This window comes from Pogona vitticeps, chromosome 2, assembly GCF_051106095.1.
Source record: "Pogona vitticeps strain Pit_001003342236 chromosome 2, PviZW2.1, whole genome shotgun sequence".
NCBI lineage: Eukaryota > Metazoa > Chordata > Lepidosauria > Squamata > Agamidae > Pogona > Pogona vitticeps.
The window spans coordinates 89,144,243-89,159,609 of record NC_135784.1 but is presented as its reverse complement, the minus strand read 5'-3'; the positions used below and the strand labels follow the sequence as shown (position 1 = coordinate 89,159,609).

The following is a 15,367-nucleotide window of genomic DNA, read 5'->3' as shown; positions in this document are numbered from 1 at the left end:
TTAAGGCTTGCTTCACTTTGTAGAAATAGCATTAATTCTAGCCTTACATACAAAGAGGTTTGGTGCCCTCGCCATATGTTCAGCATTTTGAAGATGGATTTGCCAAAACTGAAAATGAATTGAAAAACTGAAACTGACAGGAAGATGAGCCCAAATGACATGTTAGGATAAACCGAAAATTCTTTTAAAATCAGATTTTTGAAACTTTAAATCATTTTTTTTCTTAATGAAACCCCAAGTTTTGCTCAAAGAATAATATAGTTTACAGTAGTACCTCGGCTTACAAATGCCTCGGTTAACATAATTTTCAGTTTACAAACGGAAATCCATTGAAAATAATGCCTCGGTTTGCATTTTGTTTGTTTGTTTTGGTTTACAAAGAAAGTTTCTCCAGGATGCATTGTGCTTGGAGGTTTATAGCACCACCCCCGTTCTTATGGCAACCCATGTTTCAGTTTACAAATTTTTTACTTTACATAATGTCCTGTAGAATGCATTAATTTTGTAAACCAAGGTACTACTGTATATGTCTTCTTTCCTTTTCCTGTGTGGTCTCAAGATCAGGTTAGTTAATTTCCATTATTGACAGATCATGGCTACTAGTGCCATATGAATTGACAAACTGTGACCAATGTTAACTATGACTTATTTGAAACAAGCCACCTTCAAGCCACAAGTTTTAAAGCAGAATTATTTGAATTATTTAAACCAGTATTTTGGTTTTCTAAATATTTTGATCCAAAACAATTGGGAGAGCCACAGGTTCCTTAATTCTGCCCTAAATAAACACACTGCTTAGGATTCTGATTTAAAAAACAGCACTGGAAAATTGAAATCTGAAGTTTAAAAAATTATGATATGTTTAGTGTCCTGTCAGGGGAGGAGAAGGCATGCTCTCCCTATTGCTGATGCCTCATGTTAGCCTATTTGTGTGACATCCAGATTTGGACATTGAATTTAAAAAGTTTCCTCTATGAAAATGAAGAATGCAAATGTAGTAATTTCCCAAATATGAATATTAAAACATTACCTATCAAAAGAAAGTTCATTTCCATCTGATAAAAAACAAACTGTCCTAGCCTCCCCAATTACTATCGAACCTTGTTTTGACATGTCAGCTACGCCAGTCGTTTGTTTGGGGGAGGATAAATGGATTGTTGTTGTTTGTTGTTTTTAAATATATTTTTAGTATTGATTTTAAATACCATTTTAATATAAGACTTTTAGATTCCGCTTTAAATATTTGTATGTATACTTATTGTTTTCAGCTTTTAAATATTGTCTTTTAATTGTTTGGGTTCTTTTAAGGAGAAAGGCAGGGTTAAAATATTTTAAATAAATAAATAATAAAATAAATAAATAAGTCTGGGACAAGCCAGAGTGAAACAGAAAACAGCAGAAGTGGAAATCAGAACAAAAGTAGTCCAATATGTAAGTCCTCACATTTTTATATTATAACATGAATTGTTATGGCTGTGCTCCTATTATCCAAAAGACCATACAGAAATATATACCGTTTCCCGAAAAATAAGACCTAACCTGAAAATAAGCTCAAATGCGTTTTTTGGAGCAAAAATTAATATAAGACCCTGTCTTATTTTCAGGGAAACACTACCTCCTCCTCCTCCTCCTCCTCCTCCTCCTCCTCCTCCTCCTCCTCCTCCTCCTCCTCATAATAATAATAATAATAATAATAATAATAATAATAATAATAATAATAATAATAATAATAATAATAATACAGTGATGCCTCGCTTCACAATGTTAATTGGTTCCATAAAAAAATCGTTATGTGAAAACATTGTTAAGTGAAACACCATTTCCCATAGGAATGCACTGAAAACTGGTTAATCCGTTCCAATTGGAACAGATTAATGCTTGCAATCATTAGCCCACCTCCTGAAACCTACACAGACTTAATTTGGTGTTGTTCTGAGTTGTCATTAATTTTCGGTGATTTTTTCTCTCTCTCATTGAAAAGCATTTTTTGTTTTCTCCATTGAAAGCCTTTGAACGAACCATTCAAAGGCTTTCAATGGAGAATTTTAAAAATCACCAAAAATTAACGAAGACTCAGAACAACACCAAATTAAGTTTGCATAGCGTTCAGGAGGTGGGCTAACGATTGCAAGCATTTAAAACAGGTTTCTAACAGTTTAAGACACTTTTACAGGAGCGAAAAAGGGACATCGTTAAGTGAAATTCCCCCATAGAGAACATCGTTAAACGATGGGGGAAATTCCTCTAAGAAACCCATCGCTGTGTGAATTCATCGTTGTATGAAGCAATCGTTGTGCGAGGCACCACTGTAAGAATAACAACAACAACAACAACAACATACATTTACATAGACAATCCACAAACAGATGTAATGCCTGACTGTAAGATTTAGTTTAGATTTTTAAGCAGTTTAAATAGTTTAGATTTTTTTCAAAATACAAGATTAATTATGATTTCAACATGATTTGGTGACCAGATTTGCATTCCTTATACAAAATATATGAAAAACTATCAAAAAGAAGCTTTAAACCCATTATTCAAAATTGCCTTCATTTAAGTCCATAGATATAATAGATTTATCACATAAATACTTTGTTAATATATGCTGTTCTTACCGACAGAGCATTCCTCTCTATCACAACAAGCACACACAACATCTTTGACAAGACCACTGCTAGCTTCATTTTAAACTTGTTCTCATTTTGAAACCGCCGATCAGCTGGAGGAAAATCGTCATTTTGCGAAGAACCGGTTCCCAAAGCAGGGAAGCAATCATCGCAAAGCGAAAAAAACCCATTCAGACCATCGTTTTGCGATCGCAAAATGATCGTCATAATACAGTTTCGCCGTAGTGCGGGGCAATCATAAAGCGAGGCACCACTGTACTTTAATTTTTATGGCTGTTTTCTATAGAATCGTGCTAGGGTTCCATCCTGAGGAAACCTGGGATTCGTGGCTTGATGAGGTATGTAGAATTCTTTCCTAGAGAGTTTAAGCATATTTCTCTGAACCACAGTAAAGAATTCCAAGTACTTCACCAAATATGCTTGAGCTCTCAAAGAAAAAAAATTTATATACATCATCAAACCACAAATCACAGATTTCCATAGGATGGCATCCTAGCAGATAAATTTGCATCAAAGTGACATAACTGTGGAGTGCAGACACAAATTCAAATGTCTAAAACAGTAGCTCATTATCCTCCCAAGACATAACTTAAGCATTAAGGAAATATACATTCTTGGTTATAACATAATCTGACAGTGATATAACTTTGACATTCCGTTCTGCAAGCTACACTTCTTGATCTAACACACCAACTTGCCAGGACTGGTTTGTCCATATACACTTGTAGGCTAATGTTCACCGCCAGATTAACATTGTCAAAGTTCAAAGAGTAAATGCTGGCTCACTGGTTCTCCAAGAACATTACACAAGGATAACTAATACTGCTAAATGATTCCTGCTTTTAATATTTGGCGGTCTCCCCTTGTTGCTACCTGGCCATAATTTATACACTAAAACAAAAGAGAGAATATTAAAGAACTTTTATGGAGTGCATTTTGAACTGCTGCCCCGTTCCATTACTAATGTCTCTATAGAGACTAAGTGCCAGCTATTAAACACATACGTTCAGATAGGTGAAACATACTTGAGTAGAAGGTACAAAAGGCAGTCGAACAAAGTTTTTTTCCCCCTACTGGAAAATGAACCCTAGAATTTCATTTTAAAAGACAAACTGGTTAGCTGGTACTTTTTCTTCCTCTTCTGCATCTGTCTGCACTATGTGCTAAAGTAAAGGGAAATAATGCAATAAATCTTGCTCAACAGAACTGAAAAGGAGTTAATTCTATTTCGAAATATTAACTTCACAGCAGAAACACAATTAGAATGTGGGAGGAAACAGTTGCTCTCAAAATGTATCTTCTCAACACGGACACACCAATCTATCCAGGTATCAGTGAAACACTCATTCAAAATGGAAGTATCATCTTAGCAGCTCACAATGTGCGGGCATTTCGTGACGAAGGAGGACAGAAAGATTTAAGTTACCAGGTTAACAGTACAATGTCAGGCTTGTGATGACTGGCTATCAGTGTTACAGTCAAGTTCTTACTTGCTGCTTGGGAATTTCACGTATTAAAGAAAAACTGTTTTGGGCTCATAAAAACAAAGGTCAGGTTTGTTTAAATGCTGACTGTTACATAACAGCACTGATGTTACCTGTCTGTCATGGGTTTGGAGGGAAAGTTCCATCCTATGGGGAGTGGAAGGCGGGACATCAGGAGGAGGGGCTGTACTGTATAAATATGTGATGCCTGTGTGGTGAAGAGGAGATGCTGAGACAGACTGTGAGACACTGGGTTGGGACGAAGCAGCAGCTGGGGAAGAAGAAGCTGTTGTGGGAGTCTGGGTGTCTGACAGGGTACTACTGTGTGTCAGAGTACCAACCTGATAAGTTCAGGTGTCTGTGGGTTAGCCAGAACTGATGGGTTCAGGGTCTGTGCTTTAAGTTAAAGGTTCTAGGTGAACCAAACTGTATGCTTGTGTGTGTGAGAATAAGCCACGTTACTTTATTTTATTCACCTGATTGTTTTATTTACCCTGTTTGTATTTAAAATAAACCTTATTCTTTTGTTGTTTAAAAATCCATCCCTGGTCTGTGTGACTTATTATAGGGAATGGTTGGTGGCAGCTTAGTAACTGTGTGATAGATCCCAGTAGGTCTGGGTTTGTCACATTGATTGGTGTCCAGCGTGTGGGATACGACTGGTCCAGTTGTCCAGCGGTCCAGCAAAGCCTTGGCAAGTGTGCCCAGAGCAAGGGGGGTCTAGTCAGGGACAGTCTGAGGCGCGTAGGTAATCTTCTAGGTGTACCTCACGGGGAGGTGCACTAGTAGAAGAACGTGCCAACTGGGGAGACTTAGATTAAGGTGCTCTGAGGCAGCCTGATTTTGGCGGGAAAACGCTGAGGCAAAACTGCGTAGCAACAGTGAGCTAGCTTGCCAGCTGAGAGGCCCAGCAGAGGGGGGTAGGCTCTGACTCGATACTGTTGCAAATTTAGTGCTGAAGAACAGCAGCAATCTCTAGGAGAGCTGGTTCTGAGGCAAGAAGGAAAAAAGTGGTCGTTTTATTTTGAGGCTTGACTTTTTAAAGCAGCCTGTTCTGAGGGGGGATTATGCCCTTGACTCGAAGTCAAGTAACAGACATGGGTGAAGTGAAAGACCCCCAGATTGACCAAGGTTCTGAGGATGAATTTGGCTCAGTGCAAGGTGACAGCACAGGAGAGCAGGACCCAGAACTCAGAAAATTACTCCTAGCCCAACAGCATGAACTGAGGGTGAGGGAAATGGAGGAAAGGGAAAGAGAGAAACAGCGGCAATTTGAAATAGAGAGAGAGAGAGAGAAAATTGCTCTGGAGAAAGAAAGAATGGCGTTTGAATTAAGAAAACTGGAAATGATGAACCAGAACAATAATAATAATAGGGATTCTGAGGGAGGCCAACTGTCTAAGGCTGACCTGAAGAAATTCCCTGTGTACCACAAGGGAGATTGTCCTGAGGTGTTCTTTTCCTTAGTGGAAAGAGCGTTTGTGGACTTCTCAGTGAGGGAAACTGAGAAGATGACCATCATGCGTTCTTTAATCAGTGGTAGCCTGGCTGAGGTTTATGCCGAGATGCCTGAGGAACGGATGAAAGATTTTGCAGAGTTTAAAAAACTGGTGTTCGCAAGACATGGGATAAATGCAGAGCAGCTGAGACAAAGGTTCAGGTCCCTCACCAAGAAGCCAGAACAGACTTTTACCCAAGTGGGGGCCCAATTGGTGAGGCTGCTTGAGAAATGGCTGTCGCAGGAGGGAACAGAGACCTATGAACAGCTTAAAGACTTGATAGCCCTGGAACAGTTCTATTCAGTTCTGCATGGGGAATTGAAATTCCAGGTGAGGGAAAGGAAACCGAAATCTGTGGCAGCAGCCGCAGAAATCGCGGATTTTATCTCCCAAATAAGAAAGCCCTTGGGTGAGGGGAAATCTGTGGGTAAACCCAAAGAAGCCTACAGCAAGTACTCTCAGGGACCAGGGAAAAGCCAGCAAGGGGGAGGGGCCCATGGTGAAGGGAAGCCCTCAGACATGAAACCAAGCCCTCAGAATTTGGAGGGAAAACCCAAACAAGAGGAGAGAGAATCAAAATACACCAGAAAATGCTATTTCTGTCAGGGAAAGGGTCATCTGATCTCAGAGTGTGAGAAATTGAAGCAGCTAAAAGGAATGGTGCCTCAGAATTCTAGTGGGACCAAGCCAAAAGCTGTGTTCTGTGTCCAGAAAGAGCAAGGCTCAGTGTCACAGAGGGAGCCTGTTGCCATAGCTACTCAGTCTGGGACAGCTACCTCTGCTGATCAGGCTGAGGAAAATGGTCCTCTGGTGGAGGTAAAGCGCTGCTTGCTGATAAAAACAGATTCTCAGTTGTTTGAGACAGCAGGGGTGGACGTAGGAATACTTGACCGTCAGTATAGGGGGCTGCGGGACACTTGTTCCCAGGTAACCCTGTGCCATCCAGATATCATCCCTAGGGAGTTTATAATCCCAAATGAGAGCATGAAGGTGGCAGGGATTGAGGGGCAGGTAATCTCTCTGCCAGTAGCTGAGGTACCTGTCAACTTTCAAGGCTGGAGGGGAGCTTGGCGCCTAGCAATTTCATCGACTCTGCCAGCAGCCGTGCTCGTGGGAAATGACCTGGCTGAACATGTGAAACGGGTGCTAGTGATTACACGCTCACAAGCCACCACAGGGACAGTTCAGGGGGGTAATGATGAGCCAGAGACGGAAGCAGAGGGGAGTTCAGAAGCTGTGGTGGAAACCTTAACCACAGACAGCAGATTTGGACAGGAGCAGAAGGCAGACGCCACTCTCCAAAAGTGTTTTGAACAGGTGACTGACGCCCAGCTAACACCTGAAACCCCAGTGAGATTTCTGGAGAAAAAGGGGATTCTGTATAGAGAGACCCTGAGGAATATCTCAAAAGGGGGAGATGGGATCAGGAGTCAGCTAGTGGTACCTGAAAAGTATCGCCCCATGATCTTACAAAGGGGTCACTCTGACATGTTTGCTGCACACTTAGGAGTGAACAAAACACAGCAGAGAATCACACAGAATTTCTACTGGCCTGACATAGGGAAGCAGATCAGGGAGTTCTGTAAACAATGTGATGTGTGTCAAAGGCAGGGGAATAACCGCGACAGGACCAAAGCAAAGTTGTGCCCTTTGCCTGTGGTTGACACTCCGTTCAAATGCATAGGGGTGGATATTGTGGGACCTTTGCCCAAGGCCACAAAGAGGGGGAATAGGTTCATACTAACAATTGTGGACCATGCCACAAGGTATCCTGAAGCCATACCCTTGACAAACATCGAAACTAACACAGTGGCCGATGCTTTGGTGGGGTACATGTCCAGGATGGGATTTGCCTCAGAGATAATCACAGATTTGGGCACATCGTTCACGTCAAAGCTCATGAAACGCTTATGGCAAATCTGTGGAATTAAGCTCAGGGAAGCCACTGCCTATCATCCTGAAAGTGATGGGGTAACTGAGAAGTTCAATGGGACTCTAATGCGCATGATTAGGGCTTTCTTGGCAGAGAATCCAAACAATTGGGACCAGAAGCTGCAATCCCTTTTGGTTGCTTATCGATCAGTGCCACAAGCCAGTACCGGGTTCAGTCCATTTGAACTTTTATTTGGGAAAGGGGTGAAGGGGCCCCTTGATTTGATCGAGCAGGGTTGGGGGCAGATCGCCCAGGGTGACCCACAAGACGTTGTGACTTACATAGACACCTTGATGAATGACCTAAGGAGAAACCTAGAGCTAGCAGCAGAGACCCTGCCAGCTCAAAAGGTCAGAAAGAAAGCTTGGGATGACCAGGAAGGCAGGGAGAGGCGCTTTAACCCAGGGGAGGAAGTGCTTTGGCCTAGGCTCTGCAGAGAGAGCAAACTGCAGCTGGGTATCCCAGAAAGAAAATACTTGGGTCACAAGGTAGGGGGAGGAGTGATAAAACCCCTGGAGGCCAAAATAGAAGCTGTTCGTGATTGGCCCAGACCCAACACCAAGAAAAAAGTCAACTCATTTCTTGGGTTGGTGGGCTACTACAGAAAGTTCATCCCGAGGTTTGGCGAGATTGCGGCTCCGCTGACCGATCTGACGAGGAAGAAGGCTGATGACCGCATCCCGTGGACCAGCGACTGTGAGGCGGCGTTCCAGAGGTTGAAGAAGGCGTTAATCAACTATCCTGTCCTGCGTGCTCCAGACTTCGACCGGGAGTTCATCATCTACACCGATGCGTCTAACAGCGGGGTAGGAGCAGTTCTGTGCCAAGAGGATGAGAATGGTGACCAGCATCCAGTGTCCTACCTGAGTAGGAAACTTCAAAAAGGTGAGAGACATTTGGCAACCGTGGAGAAGGAGTGTTTGGCCATAGTCTACGCGATCCAGAAGGCCAAGCCTTACATCTGGGGAAGACATTTTATTCTGTGTACTGACCATTCACCATTGCAATGGTTAAAGACGATGAAAACCCACAATAGCAAACTTATGAGGTGGGCTTTAAACCTACAGGACTATGACTTTGAAGTGAAGGTGGTCAGAGGGTCAGTGAACTGTGTTGCTGACGCCTTATCAAGAAGACCTGAAGACTGAAGACGGCGAAAGAACATGGACTATATGTATATAATGGTGAACAAAAAGTTAAAATGTACCTGTGTTTTGAATTTGGGTTTGTATGAATAAAGGTAAATTAATGTAATGTATATGGTATATGTTTAAATGCCTATTTGCTATGGTTAACTTGGAGTGTAAGTATATGTAAGTATTATATGGTATGTATAAATGTTGTTGTGTATTTTATGCAGGTTGTTTTTTTGGTGAAAAGCACTTTTAGCTTTCCCCCTACAAAACAACTTTTAAAGAGGGGAGGTGTTACATAACAGCACTGATGTTACCTGTCTGTCATGGGTTTGGAGGGAAAGTTCCATCCTATGGGGAGTGGAAGGCGGGACATCAGGAGGAGGGGCTGTACTGTATAAATAAGTGATGCCTGTGTGGTGAAGAGGAGATGCTGAGACAGACTGTGAGACACTGGGTTGGGACGAAGCAGCAGCTGGGGAAGAAGAAGCTGTTGTGGGAGTCTGGGTGTCTGACAGGGTACTACTGTGTGTCAGAGTACCAACCTGATAAGTTCAGGTGTCTGTGGGTTAGCCAGAACTGATGGGTTCAGGGTCTGTGCTTTAAGTTAAAGGTTCTAGGTGAACCAAACTGTATGCTTGTGTGTGTGAGAATAAGCCACGTTACTTTATTTTATTCACCTGATTGTTTTATTTACCCTGTTTGTATTTAAAATAAACCTTATTCTTTTGTTGTTTAAAAATCCATCCCTGGTCTGTGTGACTTATTATAGGGAATGGTTGGTGGCAGCTTAGTAACTGTGTGATAGATCCCAGTAGGTCTGGGTTTGTCACATTGACATTTAAAATTAACTCAAAAGCAAGCAAAACACACCACAGCACTTAAGTAAAATGGCTGCAACTGGCAATTACCTTTCAAGACAGACAGTGTCTCACTGACACACTGAGGGCATTCCTGGGCAACAGTTGCAGGCAACACTTCATTTTCTGGTGAATTGTTTGTTTCTAAACTCTCCCCTATGTGATCTACTCCAGCAGAAGTAGAAGAGAGATAAAACAACATAAAATCCTCCACAGTATACACAACAGAACTACATAAACTGTATGGATCAGCCCCAAACTAATCCATCATGTGAAAGGCATAGCATGAAGCATGGTGGCTTTTCTTTTTCTTACACACTCCCACTTACCGTCCCACAGCTTTTTGGAAAGATTTATTCAATTAAAGCTGACACTGAGTACACACTTGTAGAACTGGCTACCCAAAGAGTTTTTAGTGGATTTAACACTTCTTAGTCAACAGATCTGGTATTGAAAACACTGAGAGACAATATTTTACAAGCTGATCATAACCAAGTCAACCACTCACGCAATGGATGCAAGCATGAGCACTTTGAGTTTTTCAGTGCTTGTGCAAGGAGATGTCCAGCATCTCCTTGTGCAAGCTGAAGCCCTGTGCATTCTAATGGTCAACAGCAAACATTATTTTAAAAAAAATGTTTTGTTTTTGCCTGACATGTTAACTTAAGTGTGCTCAATTCAACCTTTTCAAAAGCAGAAGTCTGAGTTGCAACTACAAGCGTGAGATACACACTGCAGAACAAATACAGTGGTCAATATCCTATAGGTGTTTGAGATCAATATAATTTCCCCATAGCTAACGGATCACCCAGTTAGCTGCAATTAGCCATAGGGAATTACACAAACCTTACATGAGCACCTAAGGGATTACAGCCAGGGCCGATTCCAATCACGCACCCACAATGCACTAAGTTTGTAAACACCTATCCACTAACACCACAGACCAGGCACTAGTGCACTTATCCAGCCCCCTGTTTTTAAACACTAGACCTATAGTTCCCAACCTTGGGTAAGCCAGGGATTCTTGGGACTGCAATTCCCAGAAACCTTGGCCAGCACAGCTGATGGCAAAGGCTTCTGATAACTGCAGCCCAGCAATACCTGTGTTACCCAAGGTTGGAAACCACTGCACTAGACAAAGGCTGCACTCGCACAACACAGTAAACCAGAATATGTGCATTTCTGTTCATGAGCAGTGTCTTGATCCATCTACCCAAGGTTGCTGCTAAGCTGGGCCTGCGCACAACTCCCCTGCCCTCCGCACAGCTCTCTTCCTTCTCCACGCAGCAATCGCATTATATTCCAGTCGCAACGGAACCCAGTGCGCAGTGGGGCAGAGCTGCGTGCGCATGCACGCAAGGGCAAAGCCATGAGAGAGAAAGGCGGAGCTGAAAGTTAGAGGGTATGTTGCATCTACCTCTTCATTCTGATCTGGCCTCTCCTGTCAGTGAGATCTGTACAGTATCCAGGAAAAAAAACACTTAGTCTTATACACAAAGCCAAACTCCTGGCTTATCCAAACTACTTGTAAAAGAAAATAAATAGAACTGGCTGCTTAGCATGCACTAATACTTGCAAACTAAAAGCCAGGTTTCTTTGCAATCTTGGCTCGCACTTTTATGCAAATATAGCCAAAGTATGTCATTGTTTAAAACTGATATTTTCACTGTTTTTTTTTTTGTATGTGATGTTTGCTACTTTTATCCATGATAAGTGAAGCAAAGCGAAGGTACTCTGTTCTCAGCATTACAATGTTCTACCCTACCTTGAGAGATTCTACATAGAGAGGAGTAGAAATAGCATAACATTGTATAAACTATTGCTGACCAAGGTCTCTGGTGGTAGTAGCACTTGACAAACGTTCAACTGACAGAGGCTATAAGTTAGTTGGGATACAAAGATTTTATTAAACATGTGGCCTTTTGGTCATGAAGCAAGATCCAGTAAGAAATAGGGCTGGTCATGCAAGACAGTCAAAGCAAACCTAGGGTGTAGAATACATTTGTGTTTGTACAAACAGCAGCTAGGTAACTACTTGTATAACGACTTCTTTTAGACACTAAAAATGGTACACTAACCTAAGTTTCCATTATTTACTATATATTACAGTACAATCAAATGGAACACTAAGCAGCACAGACAAGCCAAATGTCTCATTTTGAAAAGAAAGAAAACATTTTTGTTTGCATACCAAGCATTTTCCAATCGATACATTTTCAACCACAGTTTCTGTAAAGTTATGTTCTCAGTCCAATAATGTACAATGTGAAGCACAATGCCAAATCCTGTGTGGCTTCTTCAAGGTCAGAATAGATCTAAAAATAAGCCAGTTACAGCCAAGACTAGTGCAGATGAATGCAATGTTGCTTTCATACACTAAGAATACTCTCTTTGAACAAACTCTTTGAATAAACATGATATAATTAATCAATATTAATTTTGTACAAATATTGTACACAGTATTGGAAAGCCATTCTAGCTGTGTCAAACTGTGCTACAGACCTGGTTTTCAGACTTAACGCTTAGTCACATGCCTTCTGTAAACTTTCTTGTGAGGCTTTTGGCACACATGCTTCCACTGGATCTCGGTTTCACCAGCTGAAATCTGTAGCTTAGTGTAGTACGTATGCAACTAGAGTAAGCTCACTAAATCAGAAAGGACTTGGAGAGTCTACTTTGTAAGTACCATTGATTCAATTGGCCCACTCCATTTGTAACTTAACATGCTAAGCAACAGGATTTCAGCCATAATGTGATTTTTACAGAAAGAATGTTTTCTCGAAGCATGGCTTAACGTTCCTCTACAGGTATTCAATACTGCTGTACACATCTTCACCTACAATGTACCTACAATCATGCTGATATAATGTTCATAGGAACCCATGATTGATTCTCTTAATTCAAGACTCAAATTCTGCAGATACAGTGGTGCTTCGCTAGATAATGATAATCCGTTCCACTGAAATCGCTGTTTAGCGAAATCATTGTCTAGCGAAAAGCATTTCCCCATTGGAATGCATTGAAACCTGTTTAATGCATTCCAATGGGAAAGAATCGTCATTGTCTAGCGAGGATCGGCAATAGGAAAGCCGTTTTGCAAACCGCCGATCAGCTGTTCAAATCGCTATCTTGTGAAGCTTAGGTCCCGAAAACACCTGTTTTGCGAGTGTGGAGGGAGCTGTCAAAATCGTCATCTAGCGAAAACCGGTTTGCGAAGCAGGGACCAAACATTGTCCAGCGAAATTCCCCCATAGGAATCACTGTTTGTCTATGTCTAACGAAAAAACTGTCATGCGGGGTAACTGTCTAGCGAGGCACCACTGTATTTTTCCCAATAATACCCACAAGAGAAGACTAGATATTGCATCTAGTTGTGTATCTCCCCCCCCCCCCCGCAATACCATTATGTGCTTCCCAAAGATGTTCCAGAGGGCAAATGACAATATGAATCCGATCTGGGGAATATGTAAGGAGGAGAGGAAGTTTTGTTATACAGACAAGTGTCTATTTGGGCTAAAATTTAACATCATGCAAAGGCATGAAAAAGGAACATTCCAACAATATGTACAGAAATGTGGATGCTTTGTTTCTGACACTCCATTTCTCAAGGATTACTAAAACAAGATTTACTTTATATTTCATGTTCCAGCACAACAATGATCCCAAAATGCTTACAGTAAAGAGAAGTAGATGAAAATGTCAATTATGAAATTGCTGATGTATTTTAGCACATGGAAATACCATACTGCATCCCTGAACCATGGCATTCACAACAAATATTTTACCCACCAAAAAGATTGATAAGACATTACAGATCTAAAGGTTTTTATTCTGAAATGCTGCCTTTGGAAAAACTCAAACCTTTGAAAGCAAAAAGTAAACCAATTCAGTTTGGGGAGGGGGGTATATTCACAGGAGTCTGCTAGCTTTGTTTCTTACACTATTGAAGCCTCAGTCAAATATACTATAGGTCATGAATGGCACTCTGGATGTTTTAAACTACCATTCCCACAGTCCTTTATCACTGACAATACAAGTTGGGAATTCTGGAAGTTGTAGTCCAAAATATCCAGAGTGTCAAAGGTTCGGTAAAGGTAAAGGTTCCCCTTGACACTTTAGTCAGTCGTGTTCGACTCTAGGGGGCGGTGCTCATCCCCGTTTCCAAGCCGTAGAGCCAGCGTTTGTCCGAAGACAGTATCTGTTGTCACGTGGCCAGCGCGGCTATACACGGAATGCTGTTTACCTTCCCACCGAGATGCACCTATTTATCTACTTGCATTTATATGCTTTCGAACTGTTAGGTTGGCGAGGAGCTGGGACAAAGCGACGGGAGCTCACTCCATTGTGTGGATTCGATCTTACAACTGCTGGTCTTCTGACCCTGCAGCACACAAAGGCTTCTGCAGTTTAGCCCGCAGCGCCACCACGAGCCAAAGGTTCACCACCCCGCTATAGGTAATGTAAGGTATAGATTACACAAAAAACTCAACACCAGTTTTTTTAGCAGGTTCTCAAATGGATGAAAAGACAAGTTCCTGGGCATTAAATGTTCTTGAGAACTACATTAACTGTGTCATGTTTAGTAATACATAAAATACGTTGTTTCAGGAAAAGGGCATGCACACAAAGAGTTTTTCACTCCCTACCTAAAAGCCAGGGTGGTGCAAAACTGTGTATTTGCCCAGCCCCCCCCCTTTTTTTCTACAGGCAGACTTCAGAACTGTGAAAGCACCTATGTTAGAAAGGTTAAACAAGCCATTAAGCTACTTTCCACTAATGGCAGATGGTCAACTTGGTGGGTTAGGTACCTGTATTGGGTTGCGAAACCAGAGGGTGGGAGTTAAATTCCTCACTCTGCCTCCTTGACAGAGGCCGGACTCAATGATCCAAAGGGTCCATTCCAGTTTTGCAGTTCTAAGATGATGATGATGATTAAATACTGTCCCCTAAAAGGCCCCAACATTAACAGCCCTACTCAGATCTTGCATCTACAGGTATTAAGCAGGCTCAAAATGTTATCAGTTACACAAACTACCCCACCCTGTCAGAACCCATCACATCCCTGTACTTTGTGCATTAAGTTGTTTTTCCTTTTCTAGTTCACCCAGGCTAAGCAGAGAGAAACAGTGACATAAATAAAGTCAAGAGGGAGAAGGCCAGAGACAAATATCTGAACATACCCTGCATCTTCAAAAGTGATCCACATTACCACCGTTCTACAAGCAAAGAAAAGCCCTGAGGTTCTCTCAAGTCAACCAACAGGAGGTTCACAAAGTTACAAACCTCCATGAAGGATTTTGTATTCACACATACACAATGAATGGGGAAAGGCACCAATAAGATCTGCCAACAGTTATTTTAAGGGTAAGGTACTGGGAGGGAAATACACTACTGATCAAGTGTAATCAGCTTGGGGGGTGGTGATAGGGAGGAAGGCCCAAGACACCCATAAACTCTACAGAGTTGAAATGCCAGGAGCCCAAAAGCAGCGACGAAGGTATTATGGACGTCAGCCATCCTGTGAGAGGAATGTCTACGACGCAGAAACTATATAATCCCACAAGAGGGTGAAAGATCTGCTCACAAGAACCAGTAGCTCAACCGTATCAGTTACAGCAGGTGAAACCTAAGAAGTTTTCGGCCAGGAGGAGAAGGGAGGTGAACAGAGGAGATAAACAGCCCACGGAAGAAATCTTGATTAGGGACTCTCGACTCGCCCGGAAGAAAGTGCAAGATCTTAGTTTCGGGATCCGACGACGTGGCCGTGGAAATTACCAGGTGTGGAAAGGAAGGGCGCCAAGGTGGATGGAGCAGCGCCAAGGCAAGGAGAG

At 42.0% G+C, this 15,367-nt stretch overlaps 1 protein-coding gene across 1 annotated transcript in view; it reads right to left on the bottom strand.

The window, feature by feature from the left end:
- Positions 1–15,367, bottom strand: part of CLINT1 (clathrin interactor 1) — a 93,802-nt gene that overhangs the window by 78,069 nt on the left and 366 nt on the right. The gene's annotated exons all lie outside the window — the stretch shown is intronic.